Below are 14,446 nucleotides of genomic sequence, written 5' to 3'. Positions count from 1 at the left end.
GAAGCAAGTGACAGCCACCAGGGTGTCCCAGGGCCACCACGTTCAGGGGACCCCTGGGGGACAGGGCAAGGATCAGTGCCACGCGGGGTGTCACTAGAGGTGTCCTAGTGGCAGTGTCCCCACAGGTGTGGCGACATTGTCCCCTGCTGTGTGTCCTGGTAGCATTGTGTCCCCTCCCCTCTGTCCCCATCCTCCACCATGGTTCCCTGTCACCCCTCTGTGTGTCTCAGTCCCCTTCCATGTGCCCCTGTCTCTCGTCCTGTGTTCCTGTCCCCCACCCCCAGCGTGGCCTAAGTACCTGAGGTCCCAGGCCCGTGTCCTTCAGGGTGTCCCCATGTCCCTCAGGATGTTTCTGTGGCTGCTCCTGGCACTGAGTGTCTGCACTTGCCCCAGCACAGGTAGGGACAAGCCGTGACACCCTGTGACACCCCATGAAAACCTTTCTCCTCTGATTTTGGGTCTTTTCCCCCTATTCTGGATACTTGCTCCCCTATTTTGTGTCTTCCCCTCTTTTGGGTCTTTCCCACTTATTTTGTTTCCTTTCCCCTTATTTTGGTTCCCTTCCTCTTTTTTTGGATCATTTCCTCCCTTTTCCACCCTTTCCCCCATATTCAGGCACCTTCCTGCTTCTGGTACTTTTGTGGATGCCTTTCCCCTCCTCCAGTCCTCTCCCCACCCCTTAGTCCTCCTCACCCCCCCACTGGTTGCCCCCCAGTTGTTGCCCCACACCACATGGACTCGGTGCTCACCATCCTGGACACACTTGAGACTCAGGCCTGGGGCAACTCCCCCAGCACCGCCACGGCCTTGGGGAGGGGGTTGGGGGTCTGCAGCACCCCGGGGTGCTGAGCGGTGCTGGGTGAACGCCCCCCGGCTCTCACTGCAGACCAGTGGCAGCTCCTGGCCGAGCTCCTCCGCCACGACCCGGTGACCCCGGAACTGGGGGCGGTGCTGGCCCCCGACAGCTGCCCAGCTGTTGGTGTCCCAGTGTTCTGCCCTCCTCCGGGAATAAACAACCTCCTGGGACACCCCCCCAAATCTCCCCAAAGGGCATTTGTGGCTTAGCTTTGGAGTCCTTCAAGCTCCAAAAATCTTCCCCTACACCCTCAAAAACTCCCTCTGATGGAGACCCCAGGGGCGAGCTGCCCCTCTGCGGTCACTGTGAGATGGGGGGACAATGTCCCAGGGGCGGGAGGGCTGCGGACACAGCGAGGGCTGGACTGCGTGGTCCCTCTGCTTCCAGTTCCTGCTCCTCATCCTCTATCCCAGCTCTTCCTCCCACTCCTCCTCCTCTTCCTCCTCATCTTAATCCCTCCACCTCTTCTCCTGCTGTTTCTCCATCACCGCTCCCCCATCCCCACTGCTCCTGCCCCGTTCCTGAACCCTTGCAGCCCGTGGCAGGAGCAGGGATGGAGCCGGGACAGGTCGGGATGGGCAGCGCGGAGCTCTCGGCTGCTCCCACCCACTGGGGGTGGGGGAAACCCGGCCTGGGGAAAAGGAGAGGGAAACTGGGAAAACTGGGGGACAGCAGATCCAAAGTGGGGCTTGCTGGGGACCCTGGGTGGGAAATTCCATCCCTTTGGACTCTTCCCAGACACCTGGAGATGCTGGAGCAGGGACTGCAGAGATGGGTGAGGGATCCCAAGAGTGGGATTTTGGGGACAGGATCTGTGGGAATGGGAATGTCCTGCTCCTTTCCCAGGGCAGGGTCACACCTGAGCCAGGTGTGCAGGGCAGGACCTTGCCCTGAGCCTTAGCACTGTCCCACCTGCAGTATCTGCTTCCCCTCGGCCTCTTCCTCCTGTGGCCACAAGCCCAGCTTGGTGTTGAACAAAGGGGCTGGGCTGGGGTCATCCCATGGTGGGGGCTGCCCACCCCCTCTGCCCCCTCTCCAAATTCCCTCCCGGGGGCTGCAGGAGCTGGGGCAGGAGCCCTGTGGGGAGGGAAAAGGGGGTGACACCAGGATTGGGTTATAGTGGAGTTGTAACTGTGGCCAGGGAAGAGCAGGGTGAGAACATGTGAGAGGAACAATTGTGCACACAGGCAGGGCAGGGCAGGAGGAGGGGCAGGAGCTGCTCCAGGGGCTGGAGCTGATTGCCCTGACATTCCATGGTGCAGTCTGTGCTGAGGCAGCCGGGCCCCTGCAGCCCATGGAGGGCACGGAGTGCAGAGATGCACCTGCAGCGCCTGGAGGAGCCCGTGCCGGAGCAGGGGGATGCCTGAGAGGAGACTGGGACCCCATGAGAAACCTGTGCTGGAGCAGGGACCTGGCAGGGACCTGCAAACCCGTGCAGAGAGGAGCCCACGCTGGAGCAGGGTCCTGGCAGGACTTGTGAGCCCATGCAAGTGTGACCCACGCTGCAGCAGTTAGTGAAGAACTGCTGTCTGTGAGATGAACTCACCTTGGGGAAGTTCATGGAGAAGCATCTCCAGGAGGAACCTCATGGTGCAGCAGGGGAACCACTCCTCTCCCCGAGCAGCAGGAGAAACAACACATCATGAACTGACCCTGCACCCACTGAGGCAGGAGGTAGAGCTGGGAAGGAGGGAGAGATGGGCAGAAGGTGTTTTTAAAGCTTTATTTTACTTCTCACTATGCTGCTCTGATTCAATTCATTTAAATTCAATTAATATCTCTAATTTCAAACCTGTTTTTCCCATTATGGCATTTGCTGCGTGATCTGTTCCAGTCCTTATCTCAACCCATGAAGCCTTCATTCTATTTTGTCTCCTGTCCATCTCTGGAGGGGAATGAGAGCAGCTTTGGTGGGTGCCTGGCATCCAGCCAGGGTCATCTGACAACACTTCCTTTCTCTCATCCTTTCTTTCTTTCCAGAGGTCACAGTGCAGAGGTTGAGTGTGGCTTTGATGGGGGCAGTGAAGGTGTTGGGGAGCAGCAGGGACAGGAGCCCCAGGGATGTGGGACAGGCATGAGAGGGGCCCAGGCAGCTGGCAGGGGGCAAGGCCTGTCCCCCTGGGCCAGCAGCAGCCCCGTGCCCTGCCCAAGGCGCTGCCACCAGGGGCTGGGCCCAGAGGCAGGGGGAGACCCCAGTCCCGGGGGCGGCGTTTCTGCCCCGAGCCCCGTCCAGCCCAGCCTGCCCCGAGTGCGCAGTGACCGCTGGCACGGCTGCACTGGACAGCGTGACCTGCTGGGGACACTGAGAGCTGCCCTGGGACACTGCCCTGGGGATGGCACAGGCACCAAACAAACCACAGCCAGCCCCCTCCTTGGGATGGCACAGGCACCAGAGCACAGCACAGCCCCGCTCCTTGGGATGGCTCAGCCCTGTGAGTGTCCCAAGTGTGGGAAGAGCTTCTCACAGAGCTCTCATTGCACCAGATACCAACGGAGGCACCACTGAGGGAAGCCCTGGGAGTGCCCTGAGTGTGGGAAGAGCTTTGTGCCAGTCTTAGGCTGCAATGCCAGATGTAACCAGAAGTATATATTCTATCACCATCTGTTAAAACCAGGCAGAGCAGTGCTCCTTATCTTTTCCATGACTCATCCCTCATAACTGCGGGGGAAGATGGGATGTGGGGGAGGGGGGGAATATCCTCTGTTAATAGGCCAGCTGTTAAAGCCAGGTGCAGCTGTTTTCTTTATCTCTTCCAGGACCCACCCTTTGTCCAGGAAGATATCTTCGGTTAATAAGCCACTAAATCTCACTGCAGGACTGATCAAATTACATCCTCAATTTGAGATGCCACCCTCATCCATGAGGAAGAGCCAAAAAAAGTCTGAAAATTTGAAACATCAGAGAAGCCTTTTTCCATTAAATTCCCAGAGGAAGACCAAGTCCATCTTCATCACCACTAGACTTAAAAAAGAAACTACACCTTTCTCCAAAATCATTGTTTCAACAAAACCACATCTGTCACTCCAAGAAAACTATAGTCAGCATTTAATCACACTGCTAACAACACCCTGACCAACAGGGCGTCAGGCTGTATTCTGACTCTATCAGGGTTCTGGTTTTTATACTACTATATTTTTATTTTAATTTTCCTAGAAAACACTGTTATTCCTATTCCCATATGCTGAAGGAAAGCACTGCTTCAGCTAGTGAGAAACCCTCCCCTGCCTCACAGAGGGACAGTCTGATGATGCAGCAGTGGAACCCACAGACGTTACAACCCTCCAGGCTCCAGCTGAGCTGCAGGGGCAGGCACAGCCAGCAGCAGTCACCCTTGTAAAAACTAAAAAGTCTAAGATGAAATGAGAGCACCCAGTTAATAAAGATAAGAAAGGAGGGTCCTCACAACCTGTAGGGGAGTCAGAGGTTGAGATTATCACTGATTCCCTGTAGTATAAAAGTCTCTGTAATTTGCAAAAAGACATTGTATGATGGGGGCATAAGGTTTATACAATCTGATTACTTCAGGTCTGGGACCTTTTGGGTACAGGTGTACAACTGGATGGTACTGAGGCAAGGAATTTGGGATCCTTGACCCAGGACTCAGGTGTGGATCAGGTAGTCGTAAGGGAGCCAGACACCCTTTCTTTCTGGGAGTAGTTCTTAATGAGTGTAAGAGAGAGGTTTTTCCACAGAGAGAGAATGCAGGAGCACCACCATAGAATGCACTGGAAGAGCCTTGAGGAAGGGATCCAGCAGCTGAGAGAAGTGGCAGCACTGGAGGTGCTCTCTGGGAGGGGTGGACAGCAGGACAATGGCCATGACAAAGTCAGGTGCACAGGGCAGATGTGGAATTTCACAAATCTAGGACCATCTCAATATACCACCTTCATTGCAATGATTAATGCTGGTAACAACCAAGAGACTGGGTTCTGTCACCAACAAGCTCAGAAATTACAAGAGTATGATCAACAGCCCGATGCAGACTCATGTCTCTGCTCTGGCTAAGGAACTCAAAGAGGAGTTTAAGAGACGAGGGAGACAAGGGAAGAGATGAGGAAGATCAATGCAGCATGAGTACGAGTCACAGGCCCCAAAGTCAGAGCCCAACACCCCCCAGCTAGGGAGAGAGGGTACACCCCACGAGCTGACCAGTGGTTCTTTTTGCACAACCATGGGGAAAACAGGAAAAGGTGAGATGAGAAACCCACCTCTGTGCTGGCAGCACGGGTGTGTCAACTCAGGGAGGGAAATGTTAACAGAGGGAGCTCCACTAAAGTGAAGGGAGCCTCCCATGACCAAGCTGCCAGGTATTACAGAAAGGAGGATAACCTGTGAGATCCCCTTAAAAGAACCTCTAGTATGTATGCCCAAAAAAGAAATAATAACCAGGGCTAGAGGGGCTCTGCCTCGAGCCAGGGAGAGGCATGGGAAAGCCAGGTCTTTTGGATGGAGTAGATCCAATGCCCTGGCACATCAGAGCCACAGAAACATGAGGCGTTAGTTGATACTGGTTCACAGTGTACCCTAATGGCATCAGGACATGTGGGGGAAGAACCTGTTGCCATTGTTGGGGTGACAAGAGGATCACAGGAAATGACTTTGCTGGAGGCTGAGGTGAGCCTGACTGGGAAGGAGTGGCAGAAACATCCAATTGTGACTGGCCCAGTGTTGCATCTGGTTGTTAATTAGGGTGGTAGCTAATAAAGGAGCAGGAAAGGCCTTTGCAAGGGTTTTATAGAGATGTTTATTTCAGCCACAGATCTGCATCATCCAGAGTTCAGGGAACAAAGGCAATGGGGCTTGTGGGGGCTTCAGGTTTGGTACATGGGATCAGCAGGCGGGGAAAACTTTAGGGGCCAATTACCAGGGGACAGGGGGTGTCCAAGGGTGGGGTTAGGGCAAAAAGGCCAACAGGGGAACAGAGTGGGAGTGACCAAAAGGCTGACAGACAGGGAGAGGGGCACAGGGTTGACCCAGGGAATAAAACAGGGGTTGCTTTCCCTAATTGGGAATGCCTTTGGTCTCCACAGCCCAGATGCTCCGTGTATTCTAGGCACAGACTTTCTCAGGAACAGCTATTACAAAGATCCAAAGGGACTCAGGTGGGCTTTTGGAATAGCTGCTGTAGAGGCAGAGGGCATTAAGCAATTGAACACCTTGCCTGGACGATCAGAAAACCCATCTGCAGTAGGACTCTTGAAGGTAGGAGAGCAACAAGTGCCAATTGCCATCACGATGGTGCACTGCCAGCAGTATCAGATGAATCAAGATGCCATGATCCCCATCCATAAAATTTTGGCTAGAAACCCAAAGGGTGGTCAGTAAAACCCACTCATCCTTCAACAGCTGCAATTAGCCTGTGGGCAAGTCTGACAGAAAATAGAAATTGACTGTAGGCTATTGTGCCTTGAATGGAGTGACTCCACTGTGGGAGCTAAGACAGAGAGTACTGTGGATTTAATTAGCATAAGCAGCTGGATAACCAAGAGGCCTTGGTAAGAACACAGAGAGCTTTGAAGATTGCATGAAGATTGGATCAAGACTGGTGACAGGAAAGAAGACTGAATTAAGTAGAAAAGTTGCAATATGTGTGATGGTTAACCCAATCAATGCACTAAAAAAAATAATACTAGCCTTCCTAAAAATAGTATATAAGCATATGTAGCTCACAGTAAATTTGGATTCTGATCACCAGTCAGTAGTCCCTGTCTCTCTCTCAATAGTTGCTGAGTGCTGCTGTGCCAGACATGCTGGAACTCCAGTACGAGCTGGAGTCCAAGGCAGCAAAGTGGCACCACTGACATTGCAATTTTTCAATGCATTTTTCTCCATTCCTTTGGCAGCAGAGTGCAGGCCTCAGTTTGCTTTCACCTGGAGGGGTGTCCAGCACACCTGGAACCGACTGCCCCAGGGCTGGAAACACAGCCCCACCATCTGCCATAAACTAACCCAAACTGCACTAGAAAGGGGAAAAGCTCCAAAACATCTACAGTATACCAGTAACATCATTGTGTGGACAAACACAGCAATAAAAGTGTGTGAGAAAGGAGAGAAGATCATCCAGATTCTGCAGGAAGCTGGCTTCACCATCAAGAAGAGCAAAGCCAAGGGACCTGCCCGAGAGATCCAGTTCCTGGGAGTGAGGTAGTAGATTGATGGCATCAGATTCCCTCTGAAGTTATCAATAAGATCACTGCAATATCTCCACCAACCAGCAAGAAGGAAACACAAGCTTTCCTAGGCACCATAGGATTTTAGAGAATGCACATTCCTGAGTACAGCCAGACTGTGAGCCCTCTCTACCTGGTTACCTTCAAGAAGAACAATTCCAACTCCAGCCCTGAACAGTAACAAGCCTTTGCCCACATTAAGCAGAAAATGGCTCATGCAGTAGCCTTTAGCCCAGTCAGGACAGGACCAAAAGTGAGGAATGTGCTTTACTCTGCAGCCAGGAACAATGGCTTGTCCTGGAGCCTTTAGCAGAAGGTGCCTGGGGAGACTCGAGGCTGAGCACTAGAATTCTAGAGTCAAAGTTACAGAAAGACCGAAGCCAACTACACTCCCACAAAAATAAGAAAGTTCAACCCACCTCAAAAGTAATTAGTACAAAAGCACAACTCCTCTTGGCACCCCAACTACCCCGGTTCTGGAGTGGATGTTTAAAGAAAAGGATCCCTCTACCCACCACACCACCAACACTACATAGAATAAATGGATTGCCTTCATCACACAGTGAGCCTGTATTGGAAATCTGAATTGCCCTGAAATTTTAAAAAATAATTACAAACTGGCCACAAGATTAAAACTTTAGTCTCACTAACAAAAAGGAGCAGAAACAAGTAACCCAGGCTAAAAAGCTCCACCATACAACCAACTACCAGCACAAGAAACACGCTGTGCTCTTGTCACTGACAGTTTCTGTCTCATGGTTGAGATGAACCAGAAGTGGAAAGTGGCCGCAGGGAGCCCCACACGACGAGTCACACAAGCTACTGAAGGAGAAGGTGAATCAAGTGCACTTGCTGAACTCAAAGCCATTCAGCTGGCCCTGGACACTGCTGAAAGAGAGAACTGGCCAAAGCTCTACCTTTATACTGAATCATAAATAGTAACCAATGCTCTGTGGAGTTAGCTAGAAAGGTAAAAAAAGGCCAGCTAGCAACATAAAGGAAAACCAATTGAGGCTGCTGATGAGTGGAAAAACATTGCCACTCAGACAAACTATCTGTAAAAGTCCATTTTGTAGATAGGCATGTCCCCAAAAGGTAGGTAATAAAAAACACCAAAAGAACAAACAAGTAGATCAAGCTGCAAAAATAGAGATGGCACAAAAAAATTTAAATTACAAACATAGGGGAGAGTTGTTCCTAACTCAATAGGCCCATAGTGCCTCAAGCCATCAAGGCAAAATTGCCACCTCTAAGTAGGCACAAAACTGAAAAGTAGATTTAACCATAAATAGAATTTCTCAAGTTATCCATAACTGTAAGACATGTGCTAAAATCAAGCAAGCCAAGCCGATAATGCCTCTCTAATATGGGGGGCAGTATTCCAAATATAAGTATAAAGAAGCCCAGCAAATGAACTACATCACACTGCCTCAAACCCCCCAAGGCAAGTGCTACGTGATCACAATTGTAGAAGCCACCACTAGATCATTAGAAACCCACCCTGTACCTCACACTACTACTCAAAACACCGTCTGAAGCCCAAAAAAGCAAGTCCTATAAAGACACAGCACCCCTGAGAGAATCGTCAGACAACAGGACCCATTTCAAGAACAGTCTTAGAAACACCTCAGCCAAAAACCAGGATATTGAATAAATATATAATATCCCTTATCATAAATCAGCTGCCAGGAAAGTTGAACAGTACAACAGACTACTTCAAATTACCCTAAAGGCACTTGGTGGGGAGGCCTTCAAAAATTGAGAAATGAACTTAACAGAAGCCACCTAAACAGTCAACACCTGAGAGTCCATCACTCAAGCAAGTCCTGCCCAGTCTGAACCCTTGCACACAGTGGAAGGGGATAAAGTCCCTGTAGTACATAAAAAAGGTATTTTAAGGCTGTTTAGATTAGTCTAACCTCAAGCAAAGGCATAACCTACCTAAATAAAATCCAAAATTTGAAACATCAGAGCAACCTTTTCCCACTAAATTCCCAGTGGAAGACCAGGACCATCTTCATCACCACTAGACCTTAAAAAAGAAACTACACCTTTCTCCAAAATCATGTTTCAACAAACCACATCTGTCACTCCAGGAAAGCTGTAGTCAGCATTTAATCACACTGCTAGCAACACCCTGACCAACAGGGCGTTAGGTTGTATTACAACTATGTCACTGTTTTTCTTGTTGTATTACTATATTTTTATTTTTATTTTCCCAAGGAATAACTGTTATTCCAATTCCCATCTTTGCCTGAGAGCTCATTAATTTCAAAGTTACATTAATTTAGAGGGAGGGAGTTTACATTTTCTGTTTCAAGAGAGGCTCCTGCCCTCCTTAGCAGACACCTGTCTTTCAAACCAAGACACTGCACTGCTCCATCTCCATCCCCCACGGCAGGATGATCCCCAGTGACCCCCAGTGGGCAGAGCCCCAGTGATCCCAGGTGATCTATGTTGGGAAGACACCTGGCTGGGGCTCCACATCCTCCTGGCTCCCCGTGGCCTTTTCTTTCTGGATTTTCTTTGCCCTTCCCAAACACACAAAACTGGGGTAAAAATAAATAAGTTGAACTAAGATGTGGAAGGGGACATGGGGGGATCTTCCCAGGGATAAGAGAGATGCTGGGTCCGAGGGAGTTGAGGGTTCCTGGGAGGGACTGGGGGGTTGCACAGGGCTTTGGGCACCCCAGTCCCAGCAGCTCCAGCTGCACTGGGAGATCCTGGTGGATGTTCTGGGACAGTTGATCAAGGACCCCCTGCCCTGGAACTGTCCCCATGTCCCCCTGCCCATTCCCCTGTCACCTCACTCCCAGTCCCATCCTGCTCCCATTCCAGTCTGGATCCCATTCCCTCTTTCATTCCCTGTCCCTGTCCCATATTCTGTTTGGTTGCCTTTCCCATATTTCCAGGTCCATATTCCTTGTCCTGTTCCTATTCTCATATTCCCATATTCCTATTCTCTCATTCCCATACTTCCATTTCTATAATCCCTGTCCCATTTCATAGTTCCCACTCCCAGTTCTACTCCCGTATTCCCATTTCCAATCCTGGTCCCATCTTCCTAATCCTCATCCCATATTCTCTCTCTGGTTGCTGTTTTCACATTCACCGTCCCATTCCATGTTCCTTTGGGCATTGCTCAGGGCCCCCAGCTGGCCCCAGCAGCCCATCCTGCCAGCAGCCCTGGGCTCAGAGCCCTCCCTCCTGCTGGGGCCGTGCAGGGGCCACGGGCCTGCCCCAGGCTCCTGTTCTGCCCCAGGAGCAAGGCTGCAGCTCCAGCCTTTGTGCCCTGGGCCGCAGCAGCCCAGGGCAGGCCCAGCTGCAGAGCTCCCAGCCCCGATGGGTTTCACTGCAGCACTGCTGAACACTGATCCCCATCCCAGATTCTCTCTCCGCTTGCTGGTTGCACACTCCCTGTCCTGTTCCCATATTCCCATCCCAGCTCCCATTCCCGGTCTCTATCCCCATTCCAGGCCCCGTTCCCGGTATCTCTGCCCTATTCTCGGCCCTGTCCCTACTCCCGGTCCTGGCTCCCTCCTACCAGACGCCGCCGCCATCGCTCTGGCTCCCCTCGGCTCTCACATGACCGGGAAAACCGCGCGCTGCTCGAGCCCACCAATCACAGCGCGCGATCGCTCCTTTATTTGCATAACCACGCCCTTGTGCTTGGCCCCGCCCACCGCCGCCTGTAGCCGCGTCCCGGCGCTCCTTGCTCTCAATGCTCCCAGTAAGAGCGGTACTGGGGGGGAAAGCGCTCCCAATTCCTTCCCAGGGCTCTCAGGATCGCCTGCGGTGCTCCCAGTACCGCTCCCAGTGCTCCCACTATCATTCCCATCGCCGCGCGGGGCGAGGCCGCTTTGGAACCTCCCAGAGCAGAGCGCGGCTGCTTTTGGGTGTCGACACCTGCCCGGGCCGAGCGGGGAACGGAGGGGGAGCGGGAGGAAGAGGAGGAGAGGGAGGAAAAGCAGGGACCAGGAGAAGCAAGAGGAGGAGCAGGAACAGAAAGAGGGGGAGTGGGGGGAAAAGGAGGAGCCGCAGAACCTCGCGCGTAGCCCGGCCGCCCCCTCAGGCGGCAGCTCAGCGGGTACGGCAGCATCGGCCCTCCCCTGGGAGAGGAGGTTAGCGGGGAGGGGCGCTGGCCACAAATCCATCGCGGGACTCTAGGGGACGGCTTTTTCCAGGGCAGGGGATGTTTGGATCTTGCAGGAGCCAAAAGCTGAGCTGGAAATGCCCCTGAATGGATCGTGCCGGGTCCCATGTGGCGGTCACTTTTTACCGGCGGGGAGGGGGCGATATCGGCTGTGGGGGTCCCCGGGAGAGCTGGAGGGGAACGAGGGAGCCCCGGAGCGGGGAGAGCGCAGAGGGGCGATCCCGGAGCCGGGGGACCCCCGGCAGCCTGGAGGGGTGCGGGAGGTTGGTGCTGAGCGGGCTCCGGGCCCCCGAGGCTGAAAGGGGCGCTGACTGCTCCAGCTGCCCTTGGGCAGCGCCACCATCAAACCCAACGTGCTCAGCCCTTGTTTTCCCCCCCAAACCAGGATTTCCCATTCCCAAACCTTGGCCGAAGGAGGAAGATGAAGCCGTGAGGAAGATGGTCCGGGAACCCGAGGCAGGTGAGCAGAAAGTCACTGCCTCTTTCCCCCTCTGTCCTGCTTCATCTCCCAGCCCAGCACGGCCCCGGCTGCAGGACAGCCCCGCTGTGTGCGCTGTGCTGACGGGGATGCAATGGGGGAATCTCCTTCCCTCTGGTACGAAGGCAAATCTCATCCTCTCCTTGTCCTTCCTCGCCCAGACAAGGAGCAGAGGATGGAGACTAGGGAGGACAAATCCCCGCAGCAGTGTGTCCTCAGCTGTCCCCCCGTACTACATGGACTCGGTGCTCGCCATCCTGGATGCCCTTGTGTCCCTGCCCCGGGCCTGTGGATCTCCACTTCCAAGAGATTCAGAGCTGGCCCGGCTGCCAGGGGACACTGGCACTCCGGTTGGGTGGCCTGGTGATGTTGGTGGGAGGGGGTTTGGTGTCATCTTCGGACCGAATGTGGGTCTTGTCCACTCTGCAGTGAAGAGCAGCCAGGGCCAGGGAGCCTGGGATGGATGGGTACAGGAGAGGTTGGACACTGGTCCAGATGGACACCAGAGCCATGGATCCCATTCTGGATGGACACTGGTCTGGATAGATATCAGAGCCATGGATCCCATTCTGGATGGACACTGATCCAGATGGACACCAGAGCCATGAATCTGCAACGTGGTGGGTGCGGGGTTGCGCAGAATCCTCAGGGGGATGATGGGGGGTGGAAGTGGCCAGGGCTGACCCCAAAAATGCTGTCACCTGCCGTCCTGTAGGATGTGGGCCACGCCCTGCTTTGGGGCACTGGTGACAAACTGGTGGGTGGCGGTGACAAAAAGCGCAGGTGCCACCTCGGAGATGGCACAGCGAGGGGGTCCTGTGCACCAAGCCCCCGCCCCTGAGGGTGACAAAGGGGGATCAGTGGCGTTCCTGAGGAGAGTCCCCCTGTGCCCACGGCATGGGTTGGGGGGCACCCATCACCCTGTCCCCCTGTCACTCTGTTCCTCTGTCACCAGAAGGGGTGGGGCCTCAGGGGGGCTGGTGTGGGCACTCACTGGGTGGGGACCTCTTCCCTGGTGGGCAGGGACATCTCGAGAATTTGGGACTCCACAAATTAGGACCCTTCAAGGTGGGGATGCCAGGCTGGGAGTGCACCCCCACCACCCCCAAATCCACCCCATGGACCTCTCCAAATTATTTTCTCTATCTCATCATTCCAAATTCAGCCCCCTCAAATGCCTCCCCTGTTCCATTGACCCCAAATCCAAGCCCAAAATTCTTCTCCCCATCCCACCACCCCCAAATCCAACCCCTGGACCTTCCAAAATTACTCCCTCCATCCCACCGCCATGTAATGCAGGCCCTGGACCTCCTAAAATGAACCTCCCCCCCCCACCACACATGGAGGTGGAAGCCCCGCCGGACACTCCCGAGCCCCCTGCCCTACCGAAGACCTGCAAATGGCACACCGTGACCACTGCCACACCCAGAAGGACTCTGAAAGGGATGGGGGATCCCCGGGGAGCCGGGCTGGGTGCGGCTGCAGGGCTGGAAACGCTCCTACAGCCACTCTGACACCGACAGCAACAGGGCTGGTGACAGGGGTGTCCCCAAGGCCAGCATGTGCTGGTCACTGTTCCAGAGGGCATTTTCCACCCCTCCAAGGCACCCAAGAAGCCACGGGGATGTGAGGGGATGAGGCCACATGAATTTCAGCAGTACCTGCACTCCGTGGGCAGGAGGAGTAGACGTGCTGTCACCAGGGCAGGTGAGAGGGTACAAGGGTGGGAGAGTGGGGGAAATTTTGGGGTGATGGGTGGGGGGTGATGATTTTTGGGGTGATTACAATGGGTGGGGGGTGATGATGGGTGGGGGATGATGAGGATGATTTTGGGGGTGGTGGGTGATGGGATGATGATGATAGGTGGGGTTGATGAATTTTGGAGTGATGATGGGTGGGTGGTGATGATGATGGTGGGTGGGGGGTGATGAATTTCGGGGTGACAAGGATGGCTGGGGGGTGATGGGGATGGTTTGAGGTCATGGTTTGGGGAAGAAATGACTTTTAGGGTGATGATGATGATGGTTGGGAGGTGATGAACTTTGGGGCATGGGGTGGGAGGTGCTGGCCTGGCACAGCCACCTGGAGTGCCTTGTCCCCCCCTCGTCACTCCCATGTCCCCACATGTCCCCATGCCAGGGGACAGTGGCACCGGGCCAGGTCCTGCGGCTCCGGCACCAGGACCCAGCCAAACTGACTTGGCACTTGTGGGGCCACCCATGGGGTGGGCATGGAGCCACCCTAGCCTAGCCCCACACCTGGCCTGTCACTGTCACACTGCCACACCTGCCAGCATTTGCAACCCATGGACACGTGTCCCCTGGCCCTGCCATGCTCGTGGTGGCACCTCCATGAGCATCACGACACCTGTGGTGCCACCTCCATGGCCACCTTGGTGTCATCATACCCATGGTGGCTGCTCCATAGCCACATGTGCCCTTGTGTCACCACAGTCATGGTAGCACCTCTTTGGCCATGTGTCCCCTCGTGGTTGGACCTCCATGGATGCCTGTCCCCTGGTGTCACCACATCCTTTGTGGCACCTCCATGGCCACCTGTCCCCCATCCTAGCACCCCTGGTGGCACGGCCAGGCCACATGTCCTCTGTCACTGCCACACCCCTCGTGGGTGGCAGGCACACAGGGGCACCCCTGCCCTGTTCTGCCCCCTCCCATGGCCAGGGCACACCATGGCCCCTGCCGAGCAGCCCTGTAAATGGCCTCTGTTACAAGCAGCCAGTAAGGAAGGGCAGGGAATTGTTACCGTGACACTTAAATGCAGTTTATTT

At 54.2% G+C, this 14,446-nt stretch overlaps 1 long non-coding RNA gene across 1 annotated transcript; it reads right to left on the bottom strand.

The window, feature by feature from the left end:
- Positions 1 to 1,563: 1,563 nt before the first annotated feature.
- Positions 1,564 to 10,992, bottom strand: LOC306816658. Its single transcript, XR_013777741.1, has 3 exons — positions 10,572 to 10,992; positions 2,403 to 2,536; positions 1,564 to 1,933 (listed from the first exon to the last, which is right to left on the bottom strand). It is a non-coding gene; the product is annotated as an uncharacterized lncRNA (long non-coding RNA).
- Positions 10,993 to 14,446: the final 3,454 nt, after the last annotated feature.

This window comes from Erithacus rubecula, assembly GCF_903797595.1.
Source record: "Erithacus rubecula genome assembly, contig: scaffold_786_arrow_ctg1, whole genome shotgun sequence".
Classification (NCBI taxonomy): Eukaryota; Metazoa; Chordata; class Aves; order Passeriformes; family Muscicapidae; genus Erithacus; species Erithacus rubecula.
This window is presented reverse-complemented; position numbering and strand designations above follow the sequence as displayed.